Source organism: Balearica regulorum, chromosome 10 (genome assembly GCF_011004875.1).
Source record: "Balearica regulorum gibbericeps isolate bBalReg1 chromosome 10, bBalReg1.pri, whole genome shotgun sequence".
Lineage (NCBI taxonomy): Eukaryota > Metazoa > Chordata > Aves > Gruiformes > Gruidae > Balearica > Balearica regulorum.
The window spans coordinates 3,250,530-3,274,098 of NC_046193.1; the positions used below are offsets into that span (position 1 = coordinate 3,250,530).

Consider the following 23,569-nt stretch of genomic DNA (forward strand, 5'->3'; position numbering starts at 1 on the left):
TTAAAACTCATTTCCCTCAGCCTACAGCAGCAACTTGGTAGCATTTAGTTACCTCTCATTTAAAAGTTTCCAACCCCTAGCTGAAAAAAAAAGTCCCACAGCCACATGGGTAATAGTGCCAAATACTAGCTTCTGACAAACAAGTCTAAAGGGAAGCAAAAGTCTTATGTATTTTGGAATAATTAATTTGGCATAATTTCCCTTTGCAGTTTTTATGAGGCAAATTGTCATATTTAAGAGCAAATGTAAAACAAACCAAAAAAAATTTGCAAAAGCCCATTAAAACACAGCTTCCTCGGGGTGGGGAGGGAAGTGAACTGATACACATGAAAACTGCTACAAAAAGCCCCCCAAATGACATAAACATCTTTCCTTGGGTTATGTCTCAGAGTCCATTAACTTCAAACAATTTGGAAAACATGCTACAAAAAGCACTTCTTTAAAAACAGAAAAACAAAGACAGCAGTATTGTGAAGTACTGCGTTTACTGTATGCCAATGGAACATCCTTGGTCAGTTTATGAACTTCCAAAAAAGCCCCAAACAAGTGAATTTTGTAGCAGCAACTCTGGAAGCTCACCTGAGATGCGAGAGGGAAGAAGTGTTCTGAATAGCCATCGCTTGTCACCCCCCCACAGCCCGAGGCTGAACACTTGTCACAGTGTCAGGTACTGCCAGGTATTCAGCAATTTGTGGCAAAGGAGAGTGCTGGATGTTTAATAGCCCTCCTGAACTAATTTGTCTTACTTTTTGAAAACAGTTTCCTAGGTCATCTAGCTAGGAATGTCACCTTCCAAATGTGAAGCAAATAACTGCTGCCTTCTAATAGAACACAGCTTTCTGTAGTAGGGCATTACTTTTTATTAAATAGATACAGCAGTGGTGGCACAGGCAAGACATGGTATTGTTTTCATAACTTAAATCAATATTTGATGAGAATTACATATTTTCCTTCTTTAAATTTAATTCTGCATTTTTAAACACTAAAATGGATAAGATTTGCTTTAAACTAGTGAGATTTAAGCACATGCTCAAAATTAAGGTAATACTCAAGAAGTTTAACGTAGCTGAATTAGGGCCATATATGAGGCAAAGTTGCTCTGGTCAGTAAAATTGTCAGGAGATGTGGGCTGGATGGTCATTTCTGCTATGTGTCTCGTAACACAGGTTAGAGATGTCATAATGTCTCAGTCATATTTCCTTTTTGTTATTAGCTGTCTGACCTTTTGTCATCAGGAGTCCAAATGCTGCATGCTGGAACAAGACCTCACTGGAAAAAAGGCAAGTATGGTCCTTCGCCCTCCCTCACAGTTTTTCTCTTTACAGCTATATTACTATGTAGTATAGCTGAAAATAGTATTAGCTGGGGGCTGTTCTGTATTGTTTTACTTGGGTCTACAGGCAAATTGCTTAACCATTCTGTTGTCCATGAGCACACCAAAGATAGCTCTGCTGCTTCTCTCAAATTCCTATCCATGCTGTGGAAATACCAGTTTCAAGAGAGACCCGCAAGGGAGGAGATGGTTCAATTTACTGGGGAGAGCTAAACATCCTTTTTTTGTCTCACTACAAATGCTTCAATTAAAAAAATCAGAGATCTTAACAACTGGTTCAAGGCTTCAGAGCAATTAAGTGAGAGAACCCGAGTAAGCACTTAACTCTTCTGGTTTCTGTGACTAGGAAAACTAACAGAAATATTCAAAAGATGATCTTACTGCAATGAATTTTAAAATAAAACAAAGCAGGAGAGAATATTCAGTACCAACATTTCCGGAAAAAAAAAAAAAAATGCTGAGCCCAATGCAAGACCACTGACCAGCAACACACCCCTCACTGCAGAGCTCCCAGATAATAGCTACAGGCATAGGGAATACAGCAGAAAAATCCCTTCCACTCCCTCCACTGTCCCTGGTACCTGGATGGCAAGAGCAGGACAGGAAGAAGTTGACAGCAGGAAGAAAAATCTCCTTACCTGCCGTGCAGAATCCAAGGTGGCTCTTCATTCACAAAAGGCTGTTATAACTTTGCGACCAAACCCCCACTCCACCCCGTAAACAATGAATTTGTAGAACTCAATATCATAAATTCATGGGTTTTTAAATTATTTTTCTATTTACCGACTAAAGGTGACTACGCAGACAATTTTCCAGTGACTCTCATTCATCTACTGAGACAGGATCAAATCTGTCTGCATTTCACAACAGTAGCATTTGGCTTTAGGAAGGTTCCCTAACACCACTTTGCTTCTAGATTTCAAGCTGGGAACACTGTGGTCCTACAGAGTCACAGTATTTCTGAAGGAACTAAAACTGTCCCTCAGGCTTCACTCTTGGCAAGTGCGTGCATCCATCCATCCACCTTGTGAACCCTTCCCCTCACACCAAGAGCTTGACTGAAAGTTTCGAAGTAAAATGCTTTTCCACTATACAGGCCTTGAAAGTCTCAGCTGAAGTAAGACAATGTTGGTCCCACAATTTTTTCCAGCCTCAGAAATGGGAGGCTGAAGAAATACAAGCTCTTTTTGGGAATATAGAGTTAACCTTGAGAAAGGAAGCATTCAAAAGACTGAGAACTGTCTCAAAACAAATACTGACCTATATAATATAATAGGTTTTGTTTGCTGAGGCATGAGCAGATACTACTTCACTGATTTAAGTGAACAGGCTCAGCGCCAAAGCTATCAATGGAATTATATCTGCTTATGCTGCTGGGAAGTTCTGCTCTTTGCAGAGCATTCAGTGAGGTGTAAAATGAGGACTTAATGTTACTTGCTTGGACTCATTTCAAAAGCAATTGCTGCACCTGTTCATACCAACAGACACACGATAAGTTATTTTATTTTTCCCAGAACCCAATACCATAAAAGGTGGACTGAAATAATAAAGTTATGATTTATATTCCTACACATTTCTTTATTCTTTACTAATCACCTCCTTTCTAAAATGTATTCATTTTCCTAAAGCAAAATAATAAATATAGATCTGTTTCTGCCTATTAGACAATCACCAATTCCTTGCTGCTTCTCTCCACAAGAAAATAAGTCTTTCTGTATTGCACAATACTGAATATGAGCAACATATCCTGGCTCCTCTGAAGCCGTATCTTCCAGGTATTAACCAGGAAATGGGGACTCCTAAGGAATAATGCACAGAAGGTAATTGTACACCCCTTTGAGTGTAATAAAACAAGTGGCAAAACAAGTCAGATTTCTTCACAGATAAATATTAGTTATTAGCTGCATAGCACAGAGTGAAGCGTTCTCTCCTCTGATGTAGCTCTAAGCCAATCTAAAGCAATCATAATGGACTTACTCCAATCACACAGCTGGACTGCAGGGCTTCTGCAAGCGGAGGGCTTGGTTCTGTTAAGTGGTGAATATCCTCAGCTTCCACTGGGAGCTCACACTACTTTGAAGGAAAAGGGCATCTGGCTAAATAGAGCATATTTTAACAAGCCTAAACAAACAAACAGCACAACATGCTATACAGTTATTGCAGTAGGGAGAGAAATATTCTTTTCCCTGTAGTTATAAAAATTTGCTTGGAAGAAGCAGAGAAAGCAAGCAACCTGAGTGACCTGCATATAATTTCTTGAATGGTTAACATTTTTCTATAAGCCCTTCAAATGTAGACAAATAACAAAACCAGCTCACACAGTGCACATGCATGGACCCAATGACCTCCACAGGTTCTTCCCAATTTAAGTTTTCTATGATTGTGTACCATGAGATTTCATGATGCCCACCACATGTCTAAAGCTTTCCATTGAGGAAGGCAGAATAAATTCTCTTGGGGGTTTTTGGGGGTTTTTTTGGTTGGGGTTTTTTTGGGGTTGTTTGGGGGGGGGGGGGGGGCTGTTTTGTTTTTTAATAGAGCAAATAAACTCCAAATATTATTTCCTACTTATGTAAAGGTTCACTAAAGTGCCTACAACCAGTGGAGGATAGGCTACATTAAGATATCACCACTTTTAGACTTCCACCATTCCTATCTTCAAACCATACGACCTTTTACATGGCTACCTGTTAAAAGGGACACACCAGCACGTGTGTCAAACACTCATAATAACCTTATGGGATAACTGCATTCAGAGCAAGGCTGGTACGTTCTATAAGAACACCAAATTTTTACTTGCTTGGCTCTTCTAAAGTGTGGTAATGCTACTTTGTACATTTTTATAGTCTGTTCTGGTTTTTTAGGTTGTAAGAAAGAAGAAAGCTTGTACAATGGCTATCAGCAAGTCATCACTAACCTCAATGACAGATAAGGGGAAACTGAGGAAAGTTGGAATATGGAAGCATTTGTGGGTATCAAGTGGTACAATTAAAAAGACAGAAAAGAGTAAAACTTGTCTATTTCTTACAACTAATAGATAAGAAAAAACAACTATGGTAACATTATTTTTTAAACAATATATGATGTTTCCAATTCATTCACAATATTTGCAAAGGGAATGTCAAAAATTTACATGTCATTAAGAGAGTGTTGATAAAAGATCACCACTAGATCATATTAAATAATGTGGCTGAATTTTTCAAAGGAGCCAAAAATACATATGTGCTGCATTTCAGTGGGATTAAGGTGTCTATCTTTCTTAGACTTCTAAGAAAAAGAAAAAAGTACCCTGAATGATTAATGTCTACTTTGGTTCTGAAAGACTAGATTTAATTATGTTTTGGTCTAATGGCTGGCACAGACTAGGAAAGGAAAGATGTAGATGAGAGCAGGAAAGGGATTACATCTGCCAATCATATCCACAAATAGCACTACCATTTTTAAGATCCATTGGACCAAATCTTGAAGCCTTTTATTAGCAAAGAAATTCCCATTAACTGAGAATGTTCCACACAAGACAGCACTCCATACCTTGCATAATTCAGCTACTGAATACAAACTACCATTTCTAACTCTTCCAGGACTCAATTTTTATTATGCATAACATATTCCAGCGCATACAACAGCTCTTTTTAGGGCTTATCACTGCAAGATGACAAAGTGTCAGCTTTAAGCTACCCTTGAAGATTCCCCCTCCCTGTAAAGATGCCAATCTGAGATTCCACAAGCAAAGGCATGTTCGTGTTCTATCACATGTCAGCAGCTATAAACAACAGCCTGAAGGGTGCTTTTTTCCCCTCTCTCCTGTAAACAAAGGAAGTCTTTATTCCCGTAGTAGTAGATCTTTCACGAAAACTGTGAATCTTGACTGCTACATGGCAGAGATAACTCATGCTCCTGCTAAATAAAGTTCCCTAGAAATAAAGCATGATGTTGGAGACATTTATTTGGAAGACAGTTTAGACATCCTCAAACACAACTCATTCAATGGTACATTTCAGATTCCTCTGCACATCCAACCAGGGATGGAATTTCACCTCTGATTTTAAGGAAGCTGTCATCATTGTTCAAACAAAATAAAGTCTTGTTTTAAACTGGATGCAGATTATTTTAGTTTGCTGTTCTAGACCTGGAAGTATTTTGTGGAAGCAACAGTGATATTAGGTAGCTGGGACTGAATTAATCCAATTAAAAAAAAAATAAATAAATCAATGGAAACAGCATTCTTTTGTGATATCCATCCTCCAGACAGCACAATAACCAATTCAGCTTTCCTGGTGAAAATAAGGACCCTCCCCCTGCAAAAAATTGTCACAGCAGCCCAGCTGCCATCCAGTCAACATTTTATGCTCCCCATAATCATGTTTAAATGCACAGAACTGCATTGTCCACTACTGTAAATGTATCAAGGCCAGTGGAGCTATGGCTTTCTGCAAAGATCCCTGAGCTTTCTCATTTACACTTCCAAACTCTCTTCCAGCTCCCTGATTTCCACCACAAGAGCTTCCTGCTGGAGAGGCAACACTCATTTCTAGTAACTGAGCGTAAATCCTCCATCTTGAACATAGAAACATCATGGAGAAAAACTGCTGTATGACTAACATTCATAGCTAGGACTACAAAATTAATCTTATTACAAACACAGAGGATAAAAAAACCCCTACACAATTACCTCACACACAAACACAGCAAATGTCTTTAAAAAAATAAAATAAAGCAGTGTGATCTTAAGTAGCCCAGGCCAGTAGAAAAGACAAGCGAATGTAGCAAATCCACAGATGATGATCCACAATGTGTTTCACCCAGAAACAACTCAGCATAATCACTGATAATATAAGTATAGCAGAATGTATGGTACCCATGTAAATCTTCTTACACCAGCCATTCTCCGTTGAAGTGCATGAATACAGCGTTGATGAATAAAACTATCTAGAGACAGCCATACATTTTGCTTTCAGACACAAGATAGGCTGACACACGTGCCAGATGCTAAGTGTAATAATCACTTGTGTTCCTCATTCTGACCCAATGTTAGTTCTTAAACAACAATTCTTAGGGGGTTTGTTGTTTGCCTTTTTTTTTTTTTTTTAAATGCCTACAGCATTCCTCAACTCAAAATTTTTTGCTTGCTTATGCTTCTAATCCAGAAGCAAGCAAGAAACAGTGACAAGTCCGAGGTACTGCAATTTGAGGTTGTTACCTGCTGCTATTCAAAGCTCTTCAGCTGCAAGCTCTTCTCTCAGACCTGACTTCAAGGGGCCCAGTGCCAAATCCCACACCTGCTGGGGAAAGCTAAATCACTTAGAGCAGACCTGCTTGTTACCATCCAGCCAAAAAGTACCAGACCAAGTGGAATAAAATGGTGCGTGAAGGACAAAAAATGCCCACTGTTATGTTCCTTGGCCATTCTTTAATCCCAAAGGGTCCAAGCAGGAATAACCACGGTTGCAGCACCAAGTAGTGATCATTTCAGCACTGCTTCTTCCACTGTTGCCCAAAGTCTCCTATGGGCAGCAAGGCAGGCCAGGAGATGGGCCTTGATATTTTTCATCTGCTTTCCAAAGAGGACACCAGAGGATGATGCTAGACTCTTTTCACTGTGGCCATCCCTTTGTAGTGTTAATTATTTACATGTCTTTCTTTCCCTTACAAGGGAAGTACAACTGATACATCTCTGAGCAATTACAGCTATTTTGCCTCATTCTGTGCTTTAACAATAGAAGCGCATTTTCTAACAGCTTAGCTGTCCTCTATCTGCACACCTTTGTCACCCCCTAGGAAGACAACTGCCCATAGATCTGCACACTTTTTTTGTTTGCTTTTCTATGTGTTTATCGGTGTTTCCCATCATCAATATGATTTTTAGATTGTCTGCATGGAGCGAGGAAGCAGCTAATCTTGACTGTAAATAGGTGAATGTAATAAATCCCACAATATTGCAGCTTATTTTTTGCCACAACATAGCTTTAGAGGAAGCCTGAATATAATGTATTTCAAAACAACATCTATATAACCTTTAAAGAAGGAAGATTACTCCCCTGCCCCTCCATCTCACCTCTAACGTCAGTACATCTATAAATTAAAAGAATTTATCTGTAGCCACAATATAGATGGCTTTTAACTAGCGGGTACACGGGCATTCACATATTTAGCTGCCATATCTTAGGCTCCTCTCTGCAATTCTTTTCTTTAACCACTTGAAGCAAATCACCATGTAAGCAGCTCTGCCCCGGCAATGCAATTCTGTTGCGATTTTCTGCAACCTGAAAAATAGCGGCAAAAGGAAAATATAGTGCCCTCATGAAAGAGAACCAATACCTTACAGGATTCACTCAGAAAACATTTGTTCCTTAGCAATAAAATAGCTTTTGTGTTACTCAGAAGACAAGGCAGCAAGTTCTTATATAAAGAACAAAAGAACAAACTAAATAGGGTTGTCTTTCTAAGACTGTCAGTGCTGGCACAGACGTGATCTGCAAATAATAGTGTGGTTTAGGTTTTTTAAATAGACTTAAAAAAAAGATTATCTAGGAAATTTGTGAAGTTTTTCAAAGGTCCATCTAAGCATTCCCCAAGCCCAAATTTGTCCATTACTAAACTGCTTTGGCTAAGATATACATACTCTTTTAAAATGAAAACCATTCTTTGATAGTTTGCATTTAAACCTTCCCCACCTCCAACATTTTACCTACCCATTTATTTTTATGTAATCTACATAAAGACAGACAGAAGTGGAATATAATGCTGAAGCTCAATTTTCAATATTAAAAAGTATAAAGCTATAATAAATAAATTCCACCAGTCACAGTTCAACTCCCTTTTGTGGAGCAGATTACCACTGAGACAAATCAAAATGTTCCACGGTCTCTCTAAATTGCTTTTGAACATTGTCCTTGAGCACCTCCAGTTCGTTATTACTTATATCAAACCCGATTTCCATTGAGACTACACTAGTAGCAGGTCATCAGTCTGTAAATCTGTCAAGTCCCTTGGAGATCCTTGGCAACCGCTTTTGTAAACCTAGCGCCTCCTTGGAAACTCTTGTTGTGTAAAATCAAAATCATTCTTATGCTCAGTGGAAATTAATATACTTAGAGTAGCTGAATGCAAATGTAGGAAAACAATCTTCCTCACAGTCCTCTGAGTGTCGCTGTGAAGCGGAACCATCAATCTCCTTTTTCAGCCAGCCGTGAAGATGAAATTCTACCACATGTGTCTATGCACTGTCAGGTATTGCTGCTTCCTCTTGAAGGCTTAATGGCTGCTTTGAGCACTTGAAGAGGGAGTTCTGAGTGATAAACCATAGACAGTCTCCATTTGCTTGTATACAAAAAAACAGCAAAACCCTTCCTCTACTCCTCAGAGGAGCTAGATGCCTCTGCCAGATTCACAACTCGTAAAAATTACTGTTGATCCGTTCAAGTCACTGAACTTTCCAAGGTAAGCATTTGGCTCACTTTCCTGCTGGTTTTTTTTCAGAAATATTCATTCTTATTCCTTTCTCAACTACACATGCTGATCATTGGAACATTATTGTATTCAATCCAGCAACCATGCCAGAGTTTTTGTGGGTTTGGGGATTATTAGCAGGATAGGGGAGGGGGTGGCAGCTGCTTTTCTTACCAGACCTGCACTCCTAAAATCTATTCAGCTACAGGGTGTTAATCATTACTTTACAATCACTCTACAGCTCACACACAGTACAGCTTTAGTACAGCAAATGAGGTAGATTGTTGTACACTAGGTGCTACACAAGACCTTAGCAGTCAGCAGCAGCTTTCAGATTTAGTGGAGTTCAACCAAGAAAAGTCACCTGAGGGATAACATGAGAGTTGACACATTTGGTAACCCAGACAGTTTTCCACAGAATGACAGCAGCAGATTCCATGTCTTTCACGTATGTTTGTTATCTAGCCCCTCAAACTCTACTTTGTTCAGAAAAAAAATGTAAGTTGAAAAGATATCATACTATGAACTCAGTCCTTGCCTTTATCAAATCTAGCACCAGTTTGACATTGAAAACTCCTGGGGGCAACGCAATAGACTTACAGAGGTCAACAAACACCATAAAGAGCAAGCAGATTCACTGGCATTCTTCATGGGTGCTTCCAGCCGGGCTGTTGTATGTATTTATAAACATCCATACCTGTGCCCACACTTAAAAGCTGAGTATTTCTTTAAAATTGTGATAGTTGTAGGACAGCACCAGATAGTCTGAGGACAAAGAAGTGGCAATCAATAACTGATGCCGCTGCTACGTGTTGATTCAGAAGACCACCTTCTATGGTGAGAAGCCATTTCCAGCTGGGTGCACAGGGTAGGCCAAAACCAAAGTTACAACTGACGTTCAGTTTCAGTCTGTTCACTTTTATCCTAACTGAAGCACTGTCTAATCCATACGATCATCTTAAACATCGCCAAATGGCAGCAGGAGCATAACTGACAGTAGGAAAAGATAATAACTGTAAAGTATATACCCACACACAGTGAGATGTGTATATATTTATATGTATATATAGACAGACATATGCAAACCTCATGGGCTAATCCCTGGGCACCCGGCAGAAGGTCCCAGTCTTCATTTGCACGAGGTGACCACAGGGCATGAGAGGCACTACTCAAACTAGGTGCAGCAGGAAGGGCTTAGCCAAACCGGTGGATGACTGATAGCACTAGAGACAAGTTTCACTCAGGCAGGAGTCTCACTAATACCTAAGGTGATGTCTTGTGTCCAAGTTCACTAATTAGTTCACTTTCTAAATTTGACATATATTTTGTTTCAAAAAAGACTAAGGATTTCACCTATGAATTATTACATAATCCCAGCAAATGTTAAAGGGTTACAAATGAAATTACAAACTAATGGCTTTAATTAAACATATCAGGGTGCAGTGCCACTAGTCTCTTACCGTGTTTCAGTGGTCTAAAATGTAACTGTCTATACATTACAAAGCCGGCATCCTGGTTATAAACAGGCATCTTAGATGATATCCGTTTGTCTTGGCCATACAAAAAACCCCAGAACTCCTCCAGAGAAGCTGATCCTGTACAAACAGTTTTTTGAATTGGCAATAAAACTAGGTACTCTGCTGGGATGTGGTGGTAGGATCTAAAACCAGGAATAGTAGTCAGGAAAAAACCAGAAATAGTAGTCGAGAATAAACTGAATGGATATTTGAGCACAATGTTTGAGATGACCCATACTGATGAACAAAGTCACACAACCCTGCAAATGATGCCCAGAGGGCACAATAGCCTAGCATTTCTAAATACGTCCTCTCAGACACATTTCTGACAAATACCACCTCACACATATCTTAAGTTACCCATCTCTCCCTCAAGATAAGTATCTCACAGCAGATCGAGAAAACCTAACTCACAATTCCTAAAGTTCTGATACTTTTTAGGTCGATTCAGACAACACCCAGAGATTCAAACGGCATGAGGTAGGTATGAAACAATATACATCATCTCCAAAAACCTTGTAAGATCAATAATTATGCAGTATCTTCTCTAACAGGAGGCTTTCCAGGGATTCAAAAAAAGATAAAAAAGCAGAGACCTTCCAATAAGTCTCGGATGTCAACAGCATGGTTTTTTTGTGGTTGTGGTGGGTTGTTTTTTTTTTAATAGCTGCCAGAAATTTGTGTTCTGACACAAACTCCTCATAGTGAAACATTTGGGAAATTAGATCTAAGAAAAAAAAATTTAAGGGTATGTATCCCCACATGTAACCTGGGAGGAGAGGAGTGGCAGGTTTGATTCAGTAACATTAGCACTGGGAAAGTTATGACTTTTACCATTAGAGAGAGGACAAGTGGCCAATTGCCAACAAACCTGCTGAAGGCAAGCAAGAGTTTCTGGCATCACCCTTCCCAGGGGGGTAACAGTAGAAGGACAGTTTTAATTTGCATTATCTCATCTGTGCAATCATCCTGAGCAACAGCGGACCCAACTGCCTTTCACTGAGGAATGAGCATGGCCTAGAGATCTCATCTGAGTAAAGGAAGCAGGATCCTGAAGCAGAATATGAGCCTCTGCTGAGATCATATGCCAGGGTTTACCTGCAGTGAAGCAGCGCTTCACCAAGCAGACCACTGACAGACCTTTGCTGGTGAGCATCTGGGCTATTGAGACAATTACTAGAGTTTCTCTGTTGTTATTCCAGGACCCAGAAAACTTAGGCTGCAGAGTTATGGCAAAAATCAGTCCTGCTTCATTCATTTTTGTGCAAGATCACAGACAGTTTTAGTACTACACTAACCGGTAGACACTGCCACTCTGAAAGGTGTGATTTTCATACATTTAAAGAAAAAAAGAAACTCCAACCTTACCGAAAAACAGAAGCAAGTGCTCTCCTGCTCACAGAGAATTCCTCCAAATTAAAACCTGCATGTTTTACCTTCCCCCAGCTTGGTGAAATGACCAATATTGCACTCATCCTCCTGGCTGTCAATGAGTGTGATATTTCTTAATCACAATATTTTGCATAGCTATGCCACTAATTAGATTCATCCTCGACAAGCTGGAACAAAAATGAACTTTTCAGCGGCATACGAACAAGAGCAATGAAGAGGTACACTGGGGAACTGGGGTACTGTGCAGGTGTCCAGGTGACAAGCCACCATACCAAACATTATCAGTGAAGGTTCAGTTTCCTAAGGCCTTCTGTTGTCACTTTTAACTCAGGGCACTCACCCGTAGTGCCTCAGTTCCAATACTTCTTTAACTCCGATTTAACACAACAGTTAGGACACTGTCAACAAGAAAAGGCTGTGAACCTAACAATACTCTCAAGCAGTTCTGACCCCTTCTTCTCTCCTCACATGCAAAAGTCAACTTTTTTCAAATTAGCAAAATCTCTCTGGATTTAGTCCAACTGATAAGCTTCTCTTACTTGCTAGGTGGAACATACAGCACAAAGCACAAAATTTATAAGGAATTCAAGAAATCTTGCAATCAATATGCAGCACAGATCTCTGCACTACAGCAGTTACATTATCTTGTGTGGCACATGCACTGTTCCCATGGCAACCAGCATCCTTCATCCAACTCCATTATTACGGCTATTTGAGGCTTTCAGAATCTCTGGTGTCCAAGCCATGGCTCAGAGCTACTTTGTGTTAATAAGCCTCAAGAATAGATACAAGAAGAAAAGAAGAAAATACAGCAAACTCTGTTTTGCTAATCTATAAGCAACATGGAAAGCAAGAAGTGGCATGGGAGATATAATTCAACCAGCTAAGGGGAAGCAACACTTATATAACCATCTTCATTAAGTGAGACGAACATAGTGCAAATTCACTATAGCTTTTTAATTCCAGAAAAATTAATAGTCAGCTCAGTAAGTTTGTTGAGGAATAACGGCTCTGTAATAGCTATGAGGAAACAAAAATCTCACTGAAATCTATTTCAATAGTCATTTCTCTATCTTTAATATCAAATATATCTTTATTTTAAAAAGGATTGAGTTTGTAACTATCTGCAGAACAGGTCAAAAAAATAATTTGATTTTGACCTTTTTATGATGTCCAATATTAAAGCTTTAAAGGGCTATTGTCACAATCTATAACCTTTATAGTATAATCTACATCTGGTTTATATAAATTGTCCCTAGATATTTTAAGCAAGCTTTCTCTCTCAATAACACCACCTTTTTTTTTTTTTTTTTTTTTTTTTTGGGCATTTAAGCATTTCCACATCAAAGCATTACAGCAACCTCATTATGCTTTGCACAGCTTAATACAAAGTTTCTCTTAGTCACCAACCAGGGAATTTCAGACAGAAAATAAATAATCTAATTTAATAAAGTGACCCTTAACAAATCATCCCTAAGTTGCTAGCTAGGGGTTTTATCCCTGTGAAATACACATGGGTCAGTAGGAACAGAAATGCTTTGAAGTTGGGAGGGTTTGAAGGCTCTTAAAAAGAAATATTAAAATAAATGAAGAAGGCACTACACCAGAAAATGCCCTTACATTTGACAAAGGAGACTGACGGGCTGCTGAATCCAGCTGACCTTTAGCTACACTTCAGCTTAATTGTGCTCAGCACCTGTTCAGAAAGAGCAGTAGCACTTTAAGTGTCTTGAACACCATCTATCCTCACAGCTACGCTGGCCACATTCTGTGTGAGGTCAGGTGTATCCCTTGCTGTTGAAGGTAAGCGAGGTCAAAAGCAAGGTCAGTCTTCAGAACAGACCCATCAGGGAGATGAATGAAACTAGGTGGTTCCACTCGCAAAACCCCCCATGCATTCACAGAGCATCTGGGTACCAAGATCAAAGCGCAGAAGAATGATTTTCAAGCATAAGTGATAAATATTTAAATATTAAATTCTACAGAAGAGAAAAAAAAAAACAACCTTCTACTACTGGTAAATGAACATGCTAAGCATTGAGGAAAAGGAAATAAAACATTACTTGTTCACAGCTACTGTCATCATTATGTATTCACAGTGCCCTTTGCAACCTGAAGGCCTCCTGACCTGCTTGTGCCCTCACCTAGTTGTTCCTGCAGCTAGCAGGTGTAACCCATCATTTTATCAACTCTGTGCCTGATATCAGTCTCCAGGCTGGTGCTGCTTGTCCAAGTAGTTGAACTCATTTCAGGAAAATGAAGAAAGCACGATTACTAGCTGAGAATGTAACTTCCATAAGGTTTAAGTGTCTTTACTTGAGGCCGAAGGCATGTTGCTATTCAACCCTGGGACAGATTCTGAATTCTGCTCATGTTTGACAGCTAGTGGAATCAATGGAATTAAATTCAAGTAATTTATACCACTTAAGCCCACAAAGAAGCTTAACATATTTAATCATATAAGCTTTCTGCTATTAAATAGTTTGCAAGAGGAAAAAGGCTTGGAATTTTCCATCCATGGCTTCCCTTTGGAACCTGCATAAAGTTCGTACAACTCTAATTTTCTTGGTCATGAGATTGAAAAAATCCGTTTTCAGTGAGATGATCCGAGAATACTTAAGCTGCTCTCCCTTTTTTTGTGCTTCAACCCAGGAATGGCTGCTTACTTCCAGTTCAAACGCAGGTTCTGCATCACCCTCCTGCACATGACCAGCAAAGGATACTTAAGATGGGACTGCTAGGTGAAGCAAACCAGTAGCCACAGCTGAGAAGGATGACATTGTGTTACCCTGGAATGCATCTGCTAAGCTAGAGAGGATCTATCACACAAGAGCAGCAAGATCCTTGAGGAATGATATTCTGTCAGAAATGTTAAAACCCTGTTGAAATAATCCCAGTTAATTTTAATTTCGGAAGGTTAGATAGTCCTCAGAATTTTCTCTAATTGCATATTCCTCAGAATAGACTCCTCTGGTTGCTCTGTAATCAAATCATAATTAAAGCATCTGTGTCATTTTATCTATCCCTTCCTGCTATTTCTAGCATTTACAGAAGGCAACAAAGATGCAGCATGCAAAATTTCCAGCATCAAGGCTCATCATCAGAGCAATAATAGGGATTTGTGGTAGTGTGACTGTCTGAGTGTCTCCTTAGGCTTTCATTAGCCTTTAAAAACAATTGAGGAAGAGAAGAATACTAAACAGTGCCCCCCTTGTCGTATCCACAACTGGAGGCCATGTTTTATTCCTGTGATACTTGTTTTTAAAACAGCTGCCTCATTTCATCTCAGCTCCACTGAGAAAACAGTCACACAGTGGGGAAACAGTTATCATAGCCTGAAATTAAGAAATACATTAAATAGCAATCTCATCTTGATAGAGGAAAAAAATTGTCTTTGACCCCTGTATCAGTTGTCAGACTGAGTCTCCGCTACATTTCACCCAGGAAAAAAACCCAAACAAACAAAAAATCCCCAACAAACAAATCCCAAACCCATTCCTCTGAGCTATATCTCAGAACCCCCAAGTTAACTAATTCTAGAGTCCAGACTGCTGAAGAGCTGGTGGTATGTGCCCTTTACCTTGAAGGGCATATTGCAAGTCACGTTGCAGAAGAAAGGTGATTGCACCATGCAAACTCTCCCCCTCCCCTCTAAACTTATTACTCCAAAGTGATGCAAATGCTGAGCAAACTTCTAAGCTCAGGATGTAAAGTGTTTTCCCAGAGTTTTACCTATTTTACTTCGGAGTGAGAAAAAAATAAAAAATAATCAGAATTTCTTGCACAAGCAGAATTCAAGATCAGACCAGGACAATTCACTTATGATTTTTTAGTTTGTATTGAAAGGAATATGTTCATTGGTAACTGAAAGCATTTTTTTTTTTTTTCAAATGAAAATTTTGTGATGTATTTATTCACCACTGACATGACTTTTTCTTCCTTTCCTCTGCCCTAGATTTTAGTCTGGTTACACAATTTTGTAAAATTACAGAATGAACCTCAACTGTATAGGTATTGCTTGATAAGCATATGAATACAATTAGTATCTCACATACCCATTTTTCACTGTATGATTTTCATTATAACATTATTCTAACTAAAGATTAAAATAATTGTTATTTTACACAGAAAAGATTCAATTTACACAAAGGTTATCCTAAGACAGTGCTTTAAACTAAAGTCAGCATTAAGTTTGCTAACAACATATCAGATCTTTCAAAATATAAAGATCAATATTGGAATAAAATCAATCTTCCATCCTAATAAATCACTCTATTAATCATTCTTAAATAACTTCTATTTTTGTATGAATTCTTTCAGAAATTATCTTGAGTGAAAAAGTGATTTTGGAACAACTGATACCTAAATATGCTTAACTTAGGTCTTAAATAGAAAGCCTTTTCATAGCCAATGGATAATGTTCTCTACCACTGTGTAAGGCCTGTATCTGGATTTGATTTTATTTCTTTTAGGGTTTTTATTGTTGTTGGTTTTTTGTTTGTTTTGGTTTTTTTAAACAGACAACAGTGGCACATGGGTCTCTCAGAAGTCCTGTGTTTGTCTTACTCTGTAGGAATTTCAAAGTGATTACTCAAACCTGCATCAATTACAGCTGAAGTCAAATGACTTCTACCTGTTGTGCCTTGCAGGGTCCCTGTAACCCACAGGGTTTCTTTGTAACAACGAGCTGTCATTCACCCAACAGAAAGCAGAATTATTGTTCAGAGAGTGGCATTTTCTGCGTGTTTAAGTCTGATCAGAGTAGCAGCATGAAAATATCAGAACGCTAACGTAAATGGCTTGGGTCTGTTTCCTTGGGGTAAAGCCAAAGCATGACCTCTCATGCTAATGTTGTTCCAACTACACTGGTGACACCGACAGCAACATTTATCCCTTGGTTTGCAGATTACATCAGCTCTATTGTGGATGTGGTCAGCGTCTTCTGTGTTTGCAAACTTGCATGTTGGCCAGATCTTGAACAAATAAAATTTTTGCAAAATACATTTGTGCAAAAATTAAAAAAACCCACCCAAAGGGTATCTTGGAAAGTAACAATTTGTTGTTTGTGTTACACTGCGTGACTTTCCTTCTTCAAATTCCTTTGTAATAGAAAGAAGGGTAGAATACATATACAAAATATATATTTTTTTAATTATTTCCTAGTATATGAGGGACCAAATCCTGTCTGCATTGTGTAAGTAGCACTCTTTATGCAGTTTGTAGATTTTTTTTTTCCACCAGTAAATGAGATCCAGGTGTAGATGAATTTGCTTATCAGGTTACCTTCCAATCTGACTGAACAAAACACATTTCAAACATCCGACTGCTGGTGTTGCCCTTATAAGAGACTCACACAAGTGGCCTGAGAAAGTCTTGGATTTTATAGATTATTTTTTTTCCCCCCTTAAAAGTCTAAATAATAATAAAAAAAGAGTAAATCCCATAATCCAGTTGGTATTTCATTATATTCTCACACAGAGCTTATGACAAATGCAGAAGTTGGGGCTGGAACGCTGGCTATCCTCACACTGACAGTCAAAGGACATGCTTCTGGAAGCAGGGGAACAAAATATCTCAGTTGTTAGAAGTTCCAAAGCATATTAATTGTGGGTTTTTTTAAGCCAGATACAAGAATTCACCTGCGATCTGAACGCAGCTTAGTCTTGCGGTAGATAACATGAGTCTTAAGATTGGATTTCTTATTGCTATTCATACAATAAAGACTGTGTTGCCTTGTCCGTTGTTTTACTGAGCCACTGCAACAACTGACCTTGTCTTTTAAGTGAGATCTGTCACAACTGTGAGAGTGTTCGCTGTCTTTATTTGGCCACGTCTGCGCTGTCATCGCCTGTTCAAAGAGGTCAGGACTGCAGCATCAAGCTTCCATTACAAGCATTCAGAAAAGCTTTGAGGTGCATTGCTTTCTGCGTTTTATGTAACCAAATGTGTCACCATATTAAAAGCACAACCATGCAAATGTCACAGATGACCATCTAACATGCAGTTGAAAGGCACAGATATGTCCCCAAGTCCAAATTCATTTTTCGTTTCCAACATTCAAGGCAAGCACGAGTTAGAAGAAATCATGGTAAGTAGAAAAATCCTAAGATAACTTGAAAAGAAATTGTCACCAAGGATTCTCTTCAGAGATAATATTTTTTTTCCAAATCACTTGTTCATAGTTGAGTCATCCCAGAAAGCATCTAAAGCTTGTGGAAATTTGTCACTGCATATAGGACGATGAGTACAGAACTCTTGCAGATTACTTAGAAATTTCCTTTTTGCATCTGTAGCTTGGATTGCACTTACATAGTGAATAGATTCAAACACAGAGTCAAAAACCTCTTCCCCCCCCAACCTTCCTACTTTGCTTGTTCCCAGTGGCATGTTCAATTACTACTCTGTTATACTTAATAGTGCCATCAGTGCTGCAGTACTTCAGCAATAATAGAAGCGTCACATCAACAGTCAGTATCTTCAGTAAACACATTAAGCACTAACTTGTCCATGCTAACAAATCATCGTTTACTTTTGAAACGCTTTTAGGAACCCACCATATTCATGAATCAAGTGAGAGATTGGTATATGCAGCCTCTGAACGTGATAAGAAACACTCAGCTTTTAACTTTATCAAACAAAACTACACATTCAATAAAGCAGACATGAAAAGTGCTTCACTTCTCCCTTTTCCATATGCATACGAAATAGTAAGATTTATGCACAAAAATACACACAGCCCTGTCCAGAATATTTCTAACTTGCTGGATATGAAGAAATTCATGATCACAAACCAACTATTTATCATGAAAACAACTGCCTAAAATTTATGCAGACCTATGCTTGCATGAACACACACATGATAAAAATAAACTGTAAAAACTAGCAGTCCGTGCTGATCATCACTGAATGACATCATTTGTACCCTTAACCCCAGAAGAAACAAAACCCATCAATTTCTTACACATTCCATAAACTCTAAACATTTAGAACTCTCTTACAAGATGCCAGTGTTGATATTAAATGCTTCAAACTTATCAATGGTTAAATTATGCTGCTTTGCTAGAAAAAAAAAAATATTGAGCTGTCAATTCTTAACACAGTATTAACTTGGAAATTTCTGACAGATTTCACCCATTTGCCACTAGGACTGAAATTTATTTTGGCAACTGAAGGAAGATAACAGCTCACATTGCCTCTGTTCCCCTTGCCCCACCTAAAGTATTTAGGTTCACACACATTAAGTGACTGATTCTCAACAATGCTGAAGTTCCACATACCCAATTAGAGTCAATTCAAACAGCTCAAGCTGAGCATCTTTCAAATTCAAGTCACTTTCCCACCTGCACATGAGTTTAATAACTCCAAGTTTTAAATCACTGCCCCTCATATCTAGTTCTCCACATTTAAAACATAAGCTGCCACGTTCCTCAGATTTTGAGAAGACCAGGATCAGCCACTGTCCCTTTAATGTTCCACCTCCTCTCCAAAAGGAAGGTCTTTTTACTAGAGCTCAGTGTGATTCAGTGGAATTTGCCAGGCAGGTCAGGAAATCCCCTGAAGCAGAGGAAGAATATTAAAGAGATGGGACATGTATATCAAATCTCATTACTGTTCTCTTATGAGAATCAATCAAGTGAAAGGACGTGATGATGTCAGTATGACATCATTTACTTTGGGATTAGAAATTCATAGCTACTTAGCAACCAAAGCTGTCCAATACAGAAGTAAGAGATCTAGTGCAAAATGTTATCATCTGACCCATTTACTGCAAGATAAATATTTGTCAATTCTTGTTTCAACGCTTTGTAAGACATACAATAGTTTAGGAACCCCACTGCTTCAAGTACAGAATATTAGAAATAAAATGTTTTCTCTGAATCATTTCTTATTGCTAATATCCAAGTACATTTTTTTTACCCCACAACAGCTAATATGCACATTCCCTCACAGTCATCTTCCTTTTCACCTTCTCATAGACCTAAACCTTAAAAATGCAAAAAGAAAAAGCTTGTGCTAAACAGACTTTATTTTAGAAAGTATAATCTCTATCAGAAACTCAAACCTTGTATACTCAAGGCAGACTAATATAATTGGATAAGAATGCAAGCTTAGGAAGCATGTTTATTTTAATAAACTAAGCTGAAAACATCCAGCTGATGACCTCCAGTATCCGTCAGAAATTCCAACAAAAATGAAAATTAAAAAGCTTCGTGCATGAAAAAAGAATCGGTCATGCTACTTCTGTGGCTATTTCTGGGACCCGAAAAGGGTTTGATGCCCGGAATCTATGCCTGACCTCGTTTTCTTTAAAGTTCATTCATCTCTGATGAAAATACAGTTTAAACGAGTTCTAAAGCAACTGAGCAAAGATAATACGTGAACTGAAATTATAACTAAATCTTTAAATCCATTACCAACAAGCTAGAAACAGAGCACTAGACTGACACTTCGTGTTTTGAAATCCATGCTCTGCTACACACTAACACAGCACTGGAACACATTTAATATTAAACGAAAGAAAATAAAAACACTCCACCTTCTGGAAATAACTTTTATTAGGACGAGGCTGTTCAAGGTTTCCAGTGAGACGAGAGCCCCGCGTTCCCCGAGAGAGCCGAGGAATGCCCCGCAGGTCAGGCAGACCTCTGCTCTCCCTTCTTCGTCTACAGGGAGATCCGTGCCGCTAGGAAGGCACGCACGGCTAAGATGAAGGTTTAACGGATCTCGGCACGGTACATCGGAAAGAAACGAAGTGTCACCGCGAACCTCCTCGGCACCCTGAGCTGCCACCAGCGCGACGGCAACAGGCGACCGCCCGCGGCCGTTTCCCGGGGGATTCACCTCAGCGGCTCCCGCGGCCGCCCCCAACTCCTCGGCGGGGCCGTCTCCCCTCTCCCCACAAGGCTCCGCCGCCCTCTGAGGAGACGCCGCTGGTGCCGCCTCACCCTCGTTCTCCCGAGGGCGGCCGCGTCCCCCGCTGCGCCCCGCGACGCCGGCAGCAGCCCGCCCGCCCGGGGAAGGGCACGGCGGTGTCCCCCCGCGAGGCCGGAGAGCACCGCCCGCCTCGCCTCACCTCACCTCACCTCGCCTCGCCTCAGGGTGCCGCGGCACGGGGAAGGACTGAAGTTTGCGTTCAAACGCGCACACCCTACCTGCCGCAGCGGCGGAGGAAGAGGAGGAAGAAGGAGAAGAGCCGCTGATGCCACCGGCGCTGCCCTCCCCGAGCGATTGTAATGTTCATTTAAAGCTCGGCGCCCGCCGCTCCGCCGCGCCCTCCCCACGCAGCAGCGCCCGCGCAGCAGCAGGGCCGGGCGCGCGCCGCCCCGCCCCGCCCCCAGCCCGCCCCTGAGGAGAGGGACCGTCCGTCGGCGGGACCCGGGGGCTGCGGCCCGCCCCGGCCCCCCAGCTGCCCTTCGTCCCCCTCAGGCCCGGCCCGCCCCGGCCCCGCGGCTCCCCTTCAGGCCTGGCCCGCCCCGGCCCCCCAGCTGCCCTTCGTCCCCCTCAGGCCCGGCCCGCCCCGGCCCCGCGGCTCCCCTTCCTCCCCCTCAGGCCTGGCCCGCCTCGCCTGGCCGCAGGCCGGGTCCCCATCGCTCTGCCTGGAGGCGACACCTCTTACCGACTCACCCCGTCCTCCTCGGCCGTCTCCAGGACCCTGTCAGGCAGACCCGTGCCGGAGATCAGTTCCCTTCAGCAGTGTGGCCACTGCTGGTGTCCCCTTGGCCCGAGTTAACAAGAGTTGAACAAAGAAGAACGGCAAGTCTGGAGAGCTAAACTAACACTTTTCTGACTGAGTTTGAGTTGTGTATGTTTCCATCTGGAAAGTTATTTCAAACAGGCAAGCTTAGAACTGTGTTTTGAAGGTGCTGAAACGTAGACACGTTCCCAAACTTCCTCAAAAATGTCTAAATGTGGGAAAAGAAACAGTCAGAATTGCAGCTTTCCTGGTATCCTTTTCAGTGTGATGTCTTCTCACTGTAAGATTTCCAGTCAGAAATCCCCGGCCGGCTCTCTAGATGGCATGTTCCCCAGCAGAGACAAGAGCGGCCTGAGCTCACCGCGGCGGTGACACCTTGGAGCAACACAGCCCTGTCCAGGGCAAGATGTCGCAAGGCAGATGCTCTCCCATGGTATGCGGTGTTTCACCAAGGATGGCCGCATCCCAGACGTCTGATGAACGTTAACAGCTAGAAGAAAAAACATTGGCGCCTTTGACTTCACAGGTGACTCAGAAATGAGTGAATGACACTGACAACTGGCCAGAGGACTGAACCAAAAGAACATCTTCTAGAGAGTTTTTCAAGGTAAGCTGGTTTCTCTTGCAGCAGGATTAAAGTAGCCATCACCGGAGTAGAAAAGTCAGTCCTGTGTCCTGTACTGTATGCTTCACTGCAGTAAAACACAACCTCTGTGTTCAGAAGATGAAGTAACATTCACAATTTCTGCTAACATCTGTTGTCTTACACACAAAATTGGTAACAAAACCAGCAACATGCATTGCACTGTCATACACTTCTCAGGTCAGGAAGACCTAGCCTCCTTTTCCTCCCAAGCAGGCCTGGAGGAGTTTTTTGGTTGTCATTTACCACCTCAGTGGATTATGAACCCGCTCCAAATTTTTGTCTGTCGTCTTCATGTCTACATTGCTCTGTGTGAATTCAAGGATGATGTGTGAACTAATGTTTAACACATGATAATCATACAGCAACAAATATAAACACTAATGTTTATTACTAGGACATTACTAGATAGAGAGGATACATCTCACAAAATTGGCTAATTACCATTTTGAAACCCAGCTAATTGTGCGGGGTTGCCAGATTGCATAAAATCTTCAATGACTTGCTTGTGAGTTTTAATGTGGAAAATACGTTAGCAGAGTTTAACACTGTTGCCCATTAATTACAAGGAGTATTTATGCTGAGACTAATAATTGGGCTGTCCTGTAATCCACCATAATAATCAGGAATTTTCTTTGTCCATGTGGTTTGAAAAGGTAATGGCTAATGATATTCTAGCTGTCTGATTTATACAGTTGCGATGAATAACTCCTGCTCTGGCATTTTTACTGTTACTTCAGGGTTATAGATTTTGCTACTGATTAGCACTTATTAGCCCTTGTCTTCATCATAGTCCTATTTTCCTTGTGTTTAGACTAAGTTTTGGTTCTGGTTGACTCATCTTTTTTAAATACAGGATATATTCAGTTATTGAGACCTGCTCTCAGCGTAATACTAACTATTCAGTTCACTTGAGGCTGGATCTTAAACAGGAGAACTACCTTTCTCTGGGCATGGATGTGCCATGAGTACAGAAGAGGCTACAGCCCTTCCCGCTCCCTTGGCACCATCTGGTATGACATCTGTGGGTTACCTGCCGTGTTGTGGCGTGTGACTGTCTAGATTTCCTCTGCACTGGTTACAATGCAGTGGGGTTGGCTGTCGTTTGCCTCCATGACAATTTGTGTTGGAAAGGTCAGAACTACCATCTGACCAGTAGCTACATAAACTAGCCATCTGCATCTGCGGGTAGATTTTGTTCCACTTCTCTTCACATTTTTGAATGAGGTGCTTTAGCCTATATGTGTTTCTTCTTACTTGAAAGCTCCAATTTTGCAGGGTAATTCAACATTAAAAGAATATATTCTGTGGCAAATTCCGTTAATAGCCAACACTGTGCAGAGCAAACGCTAGCACAGTGATTCCCAAATTGTTGCTCATGAGCTTCTGGTCACCGTGTGCGCCATCTACATGTCAGGAGTGCACCTGTATTAAGACAGTAGATTTCCAGATCACCTCAGTTCAATTTGGTCTGATTATGGTCATGACAGATTTGGAAACTTAAAATTACCCTACGTATCCAATATGCTTGGAAGTTGGTG

The 23,569-nt window shown here is 40.6% G+C and overlaps 1 protein-coding gene across 3 annotated transcripts in view; it reads right to left on the minus strand.

The window, feature by feature from the left end:
* Positions 1-23,569, minus strand: part of SLC6A1 (solute carrier family 6 member 1) — a 156,725-nt gene that overhangs the window by 40,833 nt on the left and 92,323 nt on the right. The window contains exon 1 of one of the 3 annotated variants that reach the window (XM_075762770.1): positions 20,844-21,027. The exons of 1 other annotated variant lie outside the window; for it this stretch is intronic. The gene's annotated coding sequence lies outside the window, so the exon portion shown is untranslated. Of the gene's footprint in view, positions 1-18,968; positions 19,128-20,843; positions 21,028-23,569 lie in introns of those variants that run through there. One more of the 3 variants, XM_075762772.1, reaches the window with a different exon arrangement.